Source organism: Salmo trutta, chromosome 12 (genome assembly GCF_901001165.1).
Source record: "Salmo trutta chromosome 12, fSalTru1.1, whole genome shotgun sequence".
Taxonomy (NCBI): Eukaryota; Metazoa; Chordata; class Actinopteri; order Salmoniformes; family Salmonidae; genus Salmo; species Salmo trutta.
Genome location: NC_042968.1, coordinates 75639427 through 75652302, shown reverse-complemented (window position 1 = coordinate 75652302; position 12876 = coordinate 75639427). Strand labels below are relative to the sequence as shown.

Genomic DNA, 12876 nt, shown 5'->3' with positions numbered 1-12876 from the left:
GATGAACACATTAAATGACCAGTTTTCTGTTCGATATCACTAACAATGTACAGATACAAATAAAACAAGGAACAACTTGTTTTTGTTGCGCAGATGTTGAAAGTACAACTGGGAGAACTTTGGGGGAGGGGGGGGGAGTACTTCAAAGAACTCTTTTGGAGTTGCGCAATAACATGGGGAAAAAGCGACAGACGTATTTCATCTCTCTTCCTCTGAGGTAAAGTGTTTCATCAGCGCCTGTGCAGCTCCTCCTCTCAGATGAATGGGGATAGAGTTGGGTAGCTGGGCTCTCTAGGGCTCCTCTCCCTCTGCCTCTCCTAGTACTAGGAGGTTCTGACAGCGTTTGAAACAGTTCTGAGGAAACCAGGCAGGATTGGTTGCTGTGTGTAAACACTGGAGCTGGTGCTCAGAATATGGCTTCTACAAAAAAACTTCACAACCGTGTTTCTACTGATCTGATGCTGCCAAGAACATCATTATTTTACCCTATTCAGATTTTGAAGTACAGAAATAGGTTATTTTAATTCAATCAAAACATAATCGTAAAGCCATTTGAAAATGCATTCATTAGGGGCAAACCTCAACAATAAATAATAAATTACAAGCAGTTAAACACCTCCGCTAAAGGTATGACAAAAGGAAAACATTGGGACCGTGCATAGGATATGAAAACACCCAACGGCAAACGCAACAATCACATCAAAACTGAAAACATATCTGTGTGAATGAAAACAACAAAACATAACTAAAAAGGGAGCTCATTTAAAATGCATGAGAGTAACCTGGTCATCTTCCCTGCTGCCGTCTGGAAGGAAGAAAAATCCACGAAAAAAGAAAAACATTAGGGTTCATGGATATAAAGAGCTAAGAAAATATCAAATAACCAGATCAACTACACTAGCAATCAATAGTGGCAATTTTCGACCCAAGGTGGCAGGATCAATCATAATCGTGTAATGCTACATTCATTAGTATAAATCATGGGCGAATGCAGTCAGAGAAAATCTGTCAAAGTTTAGGTACATAAGGAATATGAGTGTTAGATTACTTATTTTTAGCTGGGCTTGCAAATACTGTAGTGCGCAGCTACCTGGATTGAACTCCTCCTCAGAGAAAGTGGACTGGGATCCTTGGGAAGATTTGGACAGTTTGCGTCTCTGTCTCTTTTCTTTTAGGATGTGCTGCAGATTAGTAAGGCGTTCCTTAGGGCTGACAACATCCTGTTCACTAAACTCATCCTGATCAGCTCCATCATGGTCCTCTCCTATTGGACTTAACCCTATCCCCCTTGGGCTGAGGTTAGACTCTCCTGGGCTATGCTCAGCCCCTCCAGGAGGAATGTGGTCTGGTGTCAGCTCTGGGTTGGACAGTTCTCCATCAGTCTGATACTCTTCTCGGCTCTCTAAATGCTCCATGGAGTGATATTCAGTAGGGGTGCAGGGGGAGTGAGTACTTTCCTTTGTGGATGCTTGTAGGGAGCACAGCAGGTTCTCTTGGGCTGGGCTGCAGTCCACATACACTGAGGCCTCACTGTATTCTTCCAGTGGAGACCCAGAGCGGACGTGATCAGTTGGCAGAGTGATCTCTCCTTCAGGAGGACCAGGGGAGCAGGGTCTGACAGGAGAGGGAGCTGCTTCAGACTCACTGTCATCTCTACCATGTTCTAGGCTGGACCCCTCCAGCTTCCTCAGAGCCCCTTTCAGAGCTGACCTGAAATTGAGCACAGCCTCCCCAATGCTCTTCACATCAAATCCCACATTGAGGGGCTGGGTGTTCTCAGGTTCAGGGCTAGGCAGGTCCCCTGACTCCCACTCTCCTGCATCGTCTCCTGGGACAGACTGTTCAGTCCACTCCCTGTCCAGGCTCCAAGCAGATCCCGTGTCCAGGGCATCAAATGAGGACGGACGATGGTCACAGGAGGAGTGCGGCTCCAGGTAGCCATCATCACAGTCTGTGAGCAGCACAGTGGAGTGACTCATGCTCCTGGACGGCACACAGCTCCCCAAATCATCAGCGAAGGCGTCTACAGTGTGGTAGCCAGAGCTCCGGGAGTATGGGCAGTTGGCTGAACAGTCACACTCCAAGTGTCCATTGCTGCCCTGCTGCCTGGGGGGCCGCCAGTCCACCACACTGGACGAGCTGGAGGGGGAGTTTTTGTGGCAGCTGAACAGCAGGGACAGGTGCTCTGAGCTGCTGTGGGAGGACTGGCCTGGGGTGCAGCTGGTCTCTCCTGTGGTGTACCTGGCCCAGCCACCTGGCCGTCCACAGTGGTCCTCCACCTCCTCTCCACTGTTCAGACAGGAGCAGACGTCCTCTTCGCTCCAGCCATTCTCCCCACTCCACCCCCCATCTCCACTCACACTACGCTGCATGTCCGCCGATGCCCAACCGCTCTGCCACACCCCAGCCTTACCAGAGCGGTACCTGGTGTCCCGGTCCAGAGTGTTGGAGCTTTGGCCAGAGGACAGGGAGCTGGGGCAATCCAGGTTGGAGAGGCTGGACCCTGGCCCTGAACAGGGCACGTCTGAGCTGTGATCTGAGTTCTCCTGGTCGGGTAGTTCAGGTTGGAAAGGAGGTAACCTTTCCCTCCATCTCTTAGGTGACCCCTGGGGTGGCATCATCATCATTGGGTCTTTGTCCCAAGACTCGTGCCGGCGCTCCAGTAAAGGACTGGTGGCCCTCCTGTGAAAGGCTGTGACAGCATTCTGTCTGCCCAGGCTGCCGCGTCTGACGCTGAGCCTCTGAGGTGTCTGAGGATAGAGCTGGGTCTGGGGTCCTGGTGCTGAGGCTCCATAGGAGCAGAGCTCCCCTATCTCATTCAGCACTGCATCCACACAGCAGGAGACCTCGTCCACAGAGCCCCTCACAGAGGTCAGGTAATGCCGCAGGTCTGATATTTCCTCCTGGATCTTGTTGATCCCTCGCAGTTCTTTCAATATGTGCTCGACGATGTCACTGGAGCCTTTTTCTCCCTCCTCTTCTTCTTCTTCTTTCCCTTCACTAGGATAAGGCCTGTGTGTGTCCTCCACAACCCCAATCCCATCCTGACATTCAGAGCTGCTGTTCTCTCCAGAGGGAGAGGTGGGGAGACTAGTGGTGGGGCCGTTGGTGCGTACAGTACAGGGGGCGTTGATGAAGCCCTCCCTGTTCAGCTCCATCTCCCCAGCCACAGGTGGGTTTAGAGTCACTGTGTGACTGCGGCCGTTGGGCAGGGAGGAGTGGAGTCCAGGCAATTCTCCACTGGAGGGGTTTCTCTTTAGGCCACAGATGAATATGTCCTGCTGCATCTCCACAGGGGTATGCTGGTCCTGGGGCTGGTGGATGGAGGGCTCCACTGGGCCCTGTAGGTACTTCTGTAGCTTCCTCCGCATGCTGCGACTCACCTTGGGGCTCTGAGTCCTCTTCCCCCCCCCCCAGCTCCCTCCTCTTGGACCACTTGTGTGGACTCTGAGGTGCCTCTGTCACTTTTGGTTCATCTCCTCCACTGAGGCCCCTCTCGTGACCCCTGGAGAACATCCTTGAGGACTGTATGGGGGCCTGGCTTTACTGGTCTCCGTCCTCAGGGGCTGACCAGCACCCTGGGCCTTGAATCTCTGTGTGACCTGACAACATCCTGAAGATATAGAAGAGACTGATCTGCTTACAGAGCCTTGTCCATGACTGGCGAGAAAGAGAAGACCAAGACAAATAATATGCAAAACATTTTTTGGGTGAGAATGCTCGTTTTCTATCAACACGAACCTTCCCCTATGCATTCTTCTAAGCCATTTCATCCTTTACATTTCAGTCATTGGCATACAGCACACAAACCCCTCAGAGAATCAATACAATTTATACAAATTTGCATAATTCCACATCTTCATTTTGAGAGCTTGCCAGTATTCTAATTTTTCAGTCCAACAGACCAGAAAGTAGAGAGAGAGAGAAAAACAAGAACGTATTCCTGCTGCTATAATGGCTCGTGAGATCATGATGAAAAAACAGAGTAAATAAGTGGCTCTATAGCCAAGATAAGTTTAATTGCAATGGATGACTGAAAATATATTTTTAGCTTCGATTTGGTTTGCAAACAACCTACATAACCATCTTACTAGCTCATGCCAACGCATTCCTATGTACATTGCAGGCAGAATTCTATAAAAACACACAGACAACACACACACAGACACTCAGGCATGGGAGAGTGGGAGTAGAGGGCTTTAATCTCTGCAACGCCAGAGAGATTGCCTCCATAGTCTAAGTGGAGCGTGGAATTGTGATAAAAAAAAAACCACATTGATATTGGGGGTCATTGTGAGTCAGGCCAATGCTCTGTATATCAGTGGGTTGGCCACTCACCCACTCTCTTCACTCACAGAGAAGGAAGGATCATGGAAATGATCGGACCATACAGCTGGCCTAAACTCTATAATTAGGACGTGATCAGAAGACAGCCTTGTACTTAACTGACGACTCAATTCTATCCTCTGAGTCAGTGTCATTATTGTGCACACACCAGCTGCAATAGAGGAGGTAGATAGCTGTGACCCCTCCCCCTGATAGACACAGTGTGTGGGCTGGTTGAGTGACACAGGGATAACTCGGGAATCTGTTGGGTCACATGACCATACTATCTGACTTGAGTGACTAGTACTTCAATATATGCAAGCTATTGTAGAAAGATGCATGTCATTTAAAATCAAGGCATATACCTGTACATGGAAATCCATGATTTTATCTACACTGTAGTGAGACAATAAGTTAGTATGCACTTATGCAACAGCCAACTAACACAAGGATTATTTGCTGGGCTTAACCTATTCATCTGCCTCTCAATCCCCACTGATCCTGGGTGTTGGAAGACAGCTCAGGCAGTAACAGCCCAACCCTATGCACTTGCTGTGTAGCATTATGCTGTTAAGCACCAACCCGCTGAGGAGAATCAGTGCTGCACAATTTCCCTCCCTGTGCTGTTGTCTCTGCGTCAGACAGAGTGACAGAGACTGGTCAGTTTAACCACCATCTTTCTGTGTGCTTCTGTGGCCATTTGCCCAGCCCGAGAAGTCTGTGTCAGACAGAGCACAGGGTTAGCTGAACTTTTTCCCCGTCAGCTTTTCAGGCAGTTTTCACCTAGGTCTAACTGGACTGGCGTTTCTGATGCATATAACTAGATACATACCAAACATGAAAATGACCAATAAGATAAAACATATTGCCATAAGTCATTGAAGGGCAAGTGCAGTCTAAAACATGATTTTGTGTTTTATATATATTTCCACACTATGAGGTTGGAATAATGCTGTGAAATTGTAAAAATTATGATAATGCCCTTTTAGTGTATGAGCTGTTTGAAAAGACTACCTGAAATCTCTGTCTGTTTTGGTGGGATGGAGCTTTGGCCTTTCCATGGTAATATTACCATGTAGTAAATTAGTTAGGTTTGGAACTCTTATCAGTCTATCTGCCAATAACAGCTAGTTTTCAGTTTTCCCCTCCCCACTCAGACCTCTCCCAGACAGTGCTAGCAAAATTCTTGATTGAGAAATTGCTCTTTGCTAAGAAGCTATTTTTGTTTCTTTTTGGCCATTTAATTGAAAACAATCACAGTTAGGTAGTGAATCGTTAGCCAGAAATGATTTGATATTGAGATAACGGCTGCATTGGAGCTTTAATACATTCAGTCACTAACAAAAGTGATTTTGTCTCTATCAGTCTATTTTCTGTTAGCTGAAGAGATCTGTGGTGAGTCGTGACATTTGCGTTACAGCACCCTTGTGGAGCAGCAGCATGTTAAAAGTAATCGACCGTACCAAGGGGAATATATTTACTCGTAATGTAGAGAGGGGCTTGTGTTGAGCGCAGCTAATGTTGATTACTCTATAACAAGAGATGCCAACCATCATTGGAATTCATTGAAATTCCACAACTGCCTCTGTCTTGTTACTCACTCAAATGGATTCAGGGAGACATTGGCTCCACTGTGACTGTGAAACAGCGGATAGATAGAGCATTGGCATTTGTTATGGCAGATGACCTAAAGTTTGTAATGAACAGTGATGGATGTGGATATAATTTCTATATCACGTTATGTTTCCAACTTAATAGAAATGTATAGTCAGAGTAGAAACCATCCCAAATGATCGGACAAATTCACCTGGGCTGGGGCAAACAAGGCCAATGTTTCCTTGCCAACCTATGAAGCAAATGTATTTATTCTATAGCCCTAGTACTATAATAGACATAAAAGTTTCAAATGTAACACATTACAACATAAAAGTACTGCAAGAATGACTTTGAGCCCATCTGAATTGATAGGGGAGTAATTCTATGGCTGTTAAGACGGAACAACTAAGAAGATGTAAAAGCATAAGAGGTGTTAAAGTGCATCTCCAGCTTGCGCACAGGACTCCCTGGTGGGAAACATTCCTAACCCTCTCCAGAGGTTTAACCTCTGTCCAATACCACTCAAGTACTGGAGGTGTGCATTAGCATGATAAGAGCACAGTTGACGGGAAGGCATAATCATGAATAGCACTAAGACAGCTAGCTGCCAGACCAACGGTGCTGTTATTAGTGATGCACATTTATAAAAGCTGCCCAGGACTGTTAGGAATCACATATCACGCCAATGAGGTTATTAGCAATATAAGTACAGGAGAGGTTTAAAAGGCTGTTAGGAATCAGATATCCTCATGGTGGACATTGACTTTCCATTTAAATAGCTTTTTTTCACATTTCATATCATAATCCATTAACTATGACAATCTGGAAATAAACGGGGACAAAATTAACAAACATTCCCAGGTAAAATACACATTATTTATCTAAAATGTGATTTAGACAACAATCACTTTCACAGCAGTCCTTAGCTGGGCTCCTGAAGACAACTCCTGGCCCATTTAACGTATGCAGCCAGCTGCCCATATAATCTGAATGGCCAGTGGCTCAGCCTCAGCAGTAAGCTGTCCAGAGCACGGAGAGGGGGAGCTGGCTGGTAGAAGTATGTCTGGGTAATTCTGACTGAGTCACTGGAGTGCCCCAGAGCAATGTCTTTTCTCTCTTTCCTTCATGTTCTGTGGCCTAGAAAAAAAAGTCTGGCTTGGTTTGCTCGTTTTCAACTGATCAATTGGCCGCTCATTCTATTCCTATTCATGCAACAGGAGCAACGTTGTCATTTTCATAATTATAAAAAATTATATTGGACTATATCACAATATCAAAACTGGGTTCAACTACTTGTTCAAATATCTACATTACTTTCATATATACTGAACACAATTATAAATGCAATATGTAGAAATCTTCCATAAGCACAAAAAGCTTATTTCTCTTATTTCTGTAATAAAGCCCTTTTGTGGGGAAAACTCATTCTGATTGGCTGGGCCTGGCTCCCCAGTGGGTGGACCTATGACCTCCCAGGCCCACCCATGGCTGCTCCCCTGCCCAGTCATGGGAAATCCATAGATTAGGGCCTAATTCATTTATTTAAATTGACTGATTTCCTTCTATGAAGTGTAACTCAATAAAATCTACGAAATTGTTGCATGAATATTTATTTCAGTCTAAATTCGAAGAAAGTATTCAGATATATTTCATTTGAAAAGACAAGTAGTTTAATACTTTTATGAATTTGGAAAAACACTTGGAAAGTATTTTAAAATACTCAGATACACTCATGCATTTAACACAGTTATTTGAAATTATAATTTTCAATAAGTATTTGAAAATTCAATTTTAAATAAGTACCGTAAATTCCAGACTATAAGCCGCAACTTTTTTCCCACGCTTTGAACCCCGCGGCTTAAACAATGACGCGGCTAATATATGGATTTTTCCCGCTTAAATTTTTTTTTTTCTCCAAAAAACACATTCTGTGACGTGCTCAGTTTTTTGGCGGCATGAAGCTTTCATTAGACCAATGAAATTGTCGAACGGGTTAAGGTCAAACAACTTTTTTGTTTACCGTTTAGATTAAATCGAGCGCTCTCAAACTTCCCATCATTCTGATTACGGTAGTCATTTTGTCACCCTCATCATGGCAAAGACACGGAGAAATGCATATGATGCAGCTTTCAAGTTGAAGGCGATTGATCTGGCTGTTGGAAAAGGAAATAGAGCTGCTGCACGGGAGCTTGGTCTTAATGAGTCGATGATAAGACGTTGGAAACAGCAGCGTGACAACTAAAGCTTACTGCTAATTTTTTATTTTTTGTTACAAGCCATGTTTCGTTAAAGCCTATTTATTTTTGTTACAAGCCGTGTTTCGTTAAAGCCTGTGTAAAGTTAATTTGTTTCAATGTACCGGTAGGCACCTGCGGCTTATAGACATGTGCGGCTTATTTATGTTCAAAAAAATAATAATTATTAAATTCAGTGGGTGCGGCTTATATTCAGGTGCGCTTAATAGTCCGGAAATTACGGTATTTGAAAATACTCTCAAATGCAATTTGGTAGACTATTTGGTTTTTACAAATAACCATTCTATACTAAAATAAAAGTACTTGTTTTGGACTGTGTATTTGAAAATACTCAAATACACAGAAAAAGTATTTTAAATACCAGATAATTAAATACACATAATTTGAACCCAAGTCTGCACAATATTACTCTTTGTTATGGAAACATTTTTCTGTTAGCCACACATTTCATGAAAAAAGTCAGAAAAGTCAAGAGCAAACATTATCTTAAGTTTATGTAGCACAATACTAAATGCAAACTTCATGCAATAATACCATTTCTAAAGATGCATAAAATTCAATAAACCTTACCTCATGAAGGCAGAAAAAGGTAATAGTATACTGTAAGAATCTGTGAAGGCGAGAGAAGTCACTTAGTGGGAACCGTTGACTCCATGTGGAAAACTGCTCAACAGAAGACAAGCGCCAAATCTTAAAAGTAATTTTTTGCCCATTCTTTAAATATCCCCAGGTGCTTTTAATTCCATGAGCTACATTCAAAGCACATCGGACTGCTCGTCTTCACCCAGATTGACAGACGCAGGAGAAGTGTTGACTCTCTCATTCCAGATGTACAAACCCAGGAAGGGCAAGCGCGAGGAGTCTAGGCTCACATGACAGTTCAGTCCCAGTTAAGTACCCCTCCCTCCCGCTCTTCGTGCATTCCCTCTCTCGTTCCGTCCCCATTCTCTCTGTCCTCTGGCGATGTATTCCAGCACAAAGCTAATCTGAAGCTGTGAAAATGCCAGCTCTCAGTCTCCCTCTCTCTCCACCTCTATCTGTACCATCCTGCTGTCCTCACTCTCTTTCCATTTGACCTTTATACCGGCCCTATAGCAATCAGTATAATGGAACACAGCACCATGACAAGCCCTTCCTCATAACCAGGCTGCATGGCTTAATTAATGGAATGCATCTCAAGACACCGCACTACTATAACCTGTTCATTACGACCAGCACAGGTTTCTAACCACAGATCAATTGGTTTAATGGAGTGCATGACTAGAAACAACATAATCTGTGCTACAGCTGAAACCAGTCCTTCTAGTCTTCCACACATTCCTCATACTGTATATGAACCAGACCTGGGTTCAAATACATGTGTATTTAAAAAAATTATAATAATGTGTATTTGAGTATTTCCAAATACACAGCCCAAAACAAGTACTTTTATTTAAAAGACATGCTCCAGAACTTTGGCGACTATAAAATCTTTCTTAAACCTCCTGCTGTGGGCTGAATGTGTCAATGTGTAGTTCATACATGCAAATCTATGAACAGAATTACTGTGTTACCTCAGTTAGCTACAAAATCCCTAGTTTGTAAGCAACCGTTTTTCTGGAAGCTGTGCTGCGCCATGTTCCCTACATTTCCCTCCATGTGGGCCAGGCCCCTAGCAATTACAGTTCTAGCCAACGATCTTCGATCTTTTTATTCAAATAAAGGTTCTGAATACTTGTTTTGAAATGTATTGAAAAGTAATTGAAATACCTGCAATAGTATTTGAACCCAGGTCTGATATGAACTGTCTCTGACCAACAGATAGACCGACGATATCTGACCATTCTTTTGCAATATAAACCTTAAAAAAGGTAGTGATGGGGAAACAAAGCTTCCAGAAGCATTGATGCATTCCAGTCAATTGTGTCAAAAATAGGTTCATTACTCACGGCTTTGATCAACACAGTGTACACTAGTGGCACATGCTGGTCAAAATAATTTAAAGCAGCCAAATTATTATAGATGACATCCCACACGGTGTAGCGCATGCGCCGAGTAGCCTTTTTGTCTTATACCGAAACCAATACCAAACCAATCAGGTGATTGTTAGACGAAATTAAACTTCGGACATCATTGATCACGCGCTTCTGATACAGTGATACAGGCATCGGCACACTGTTTCGAAGTAAACTGCTTAGCGATTTCGACGCATGCCTTGGAGCTCCGGTATCACTAGTTAAAAAAAGGTCCACTATGCAAGAAATCGCTCTGCCATTTCCTGGTGGCTAAAATTAAAATAGTTTGCCTAATTTCAGTTCATGTGACAAAATAAGCAAGTAGTGTTGAGAATCATTGAACAATCTAAACTGCTGTGAAATATCTTTTCCATAACCAAAAATATAGTATTTTTCAACTATTTGAAGCTGGTTTACAACACCAAAAGTAAGGCGCAACACCACAACTTAAGACCAGGGAGCATAGAAATAGTGCACATAGAACAGATCTTCCACTTCTTAGACTTGCTTTCAATAAGAAAGATAGAACTATAACTCACATTTCTATGTGAATTTGGTCAAGTCAACCAAAAAGTTACATATTGCAGCTTTAAGGCAGCTCCACCCAGCCACCTACACCACAGAGAATCAGGATAAATTGAGGTTGTCAGAGATGTCATTCCTTTTTTGATGTATTCAGTTTGGAGATTCAGGTTTTTCCGCCCTCTTAACTCATTCAAATGCACTTGTGTAGTAAGCGCCGAGTCTACAATGTGAAATCAGCATGGTTTCTCACAGTACCTTTCTGCAAATATCCCAGCCCACCCAATTATTTTGTAAAATTTTGAAAAAAAATCTGTATGTGCTAAACTTTTTCACTATCCTTATACTCCAAAGTGAGCATCACAGGATAAAGCACATTTGCTCGACAAAATGCGCAAAATAAAAATGTGATAAACATTGAAGCAGTACTTCTTTATTCCCATCACACTTGTTCCCTATTTTCCTGCATCTTTCCCTCACTCTCACATTTAGTTGTTCAGTCTCTCTCCTAGGCGCATTCACCACTCCATTAGTGCAGTGGCTACAGAGGGAGAATGAGTCAGAGATGGGAAGTATTTCTGATCTTAAAATACGTATTTCAATAACCTTTTAGTAATTCACTGGTCTGCTCTACAATCCAGTGTATTTTGTAAGAAGACACTTTCGAAACCTGAAATTTTTATTTTCAAAATACAAAATTATTGTATACACAATATTTTTATAAAAGTTCACAATTTTGTGGCCAACTTTCACCCTGCGTTGGTATCAGAAGTCTGATGGCACTATGGTGTGATAAGACTGTCTGCTAAATGACCAAAATATCAAATGAAAACTTGTAAAGCACGATGGGTATTATTCTAATGAGCTCCGCCCCCGAAACATGGCCAATAAGAATACCCTGTGTGCTTTGCAATTGTTTATTTTTACATTTAGGTCATTTAGCAGACACTTATCCAGAGCGACTTACAATCAGTGCATTCACCTAAGGTAGATAAACAAGTATTATTGCACCTCAGTCACTGGCTTTATCAATAAATGCATCGACGACGTCGTCCCCACAGTGACCATACGTACAGTTCCCAACCGGAAACCATGGATTACAGGCAACATCCACACCGAGCTAAAGGAGCTGGACACCAAGCCGGACGCTTATAAGAAATCCCGCTATGCCCTCAGACAATCAATCAAACAGGCCAAGCATCAATACAAGACTAAGATTGAATCCTACTACAGCGGCTCTGACGCTCGTCTTATGTGGCAGGGCTTGAAAAATATTAGACTACAAAGGGAAACACAGCCGCAAGCTGCCCAGTGATGTGAGCCTACAAGACGAGCTAAATGCCCGTTATGCTCGTTTCGAGGCAAGCAACACTGAAGCATGCATGAGAGCACCAGCTGTTCCTGACAACTGTGTGATCACGCTCTCCATAGCCAATATAAGCAAGACCTTTAAACAGGTCAACATTCACAAAGCCGCGGGCCAGACGGATTAACAGGACATGTACTCAACGCATGCACAGAAGAACTGGCAAGTGTCTTCACTGACATTTTCCACCTCTCCCTGACCGAGTCTGTAATACCTATATGTTTCAAACAGACCACCATAGTCCCTGTGACAAAGACAACTAAGGTTAATGCCTAAATGATTACCGCCACATAGCACTCACGTCGGTAGCCATGAAGTGCTTTGAAAGGCTGGTCATGGCTCACATCAAGACCATCATACCGGAAACCCAAGACCCACTCCAATTCGCATACCGCCCCAACAGATGACGTAATATCAATCGCACTACACACTGCCCTTTCCCACCTGGACAAAAGGAACACCTATGTGAGAATTCTGTTCATTGACCACAGCTCAGCGTTCAACATCATAGTGCCCACAAAGCTCATCACTAAGCTAAGGACCCTGGGACTAAACACCTCCCTCTGCAACTGGATCCTGGACGTCCTGACGGGCCGCCCCCAAGTGGTAAGGGTAGGCAACAACACATCTGCCACGCTGATCCTCAACACTCAAATCTGATGTAGCATGAGAAGAGGAGAGGCTGCAATTGAGAGGTCCTTTGTGGTGTATGAGAGAGTGATTCATTCCTGAGTTAACAATCCATTAATGATAATTTTCCACCTCTGAAGCCCAGAGCCCCTAGGGTCACATCTAACTCAGAGAGCAAGAACAGTGA

General features: G+C 43.6%; 1 protein-coding gene across 3 annotated transcripts in view; it reads right to left on the bottom strand.

Annotated features, from left to right (window-relative positions):
• Nucleotides 1–12876, bottom strand: part of LOC115204161 (protein unc-13 homolog B-like) — a 123090-nt gene that overhangs the window by 37292 nt on the left and 72922 nt on the right. The gene's annotated exons all lie outside the window — the stretch shown is intronic.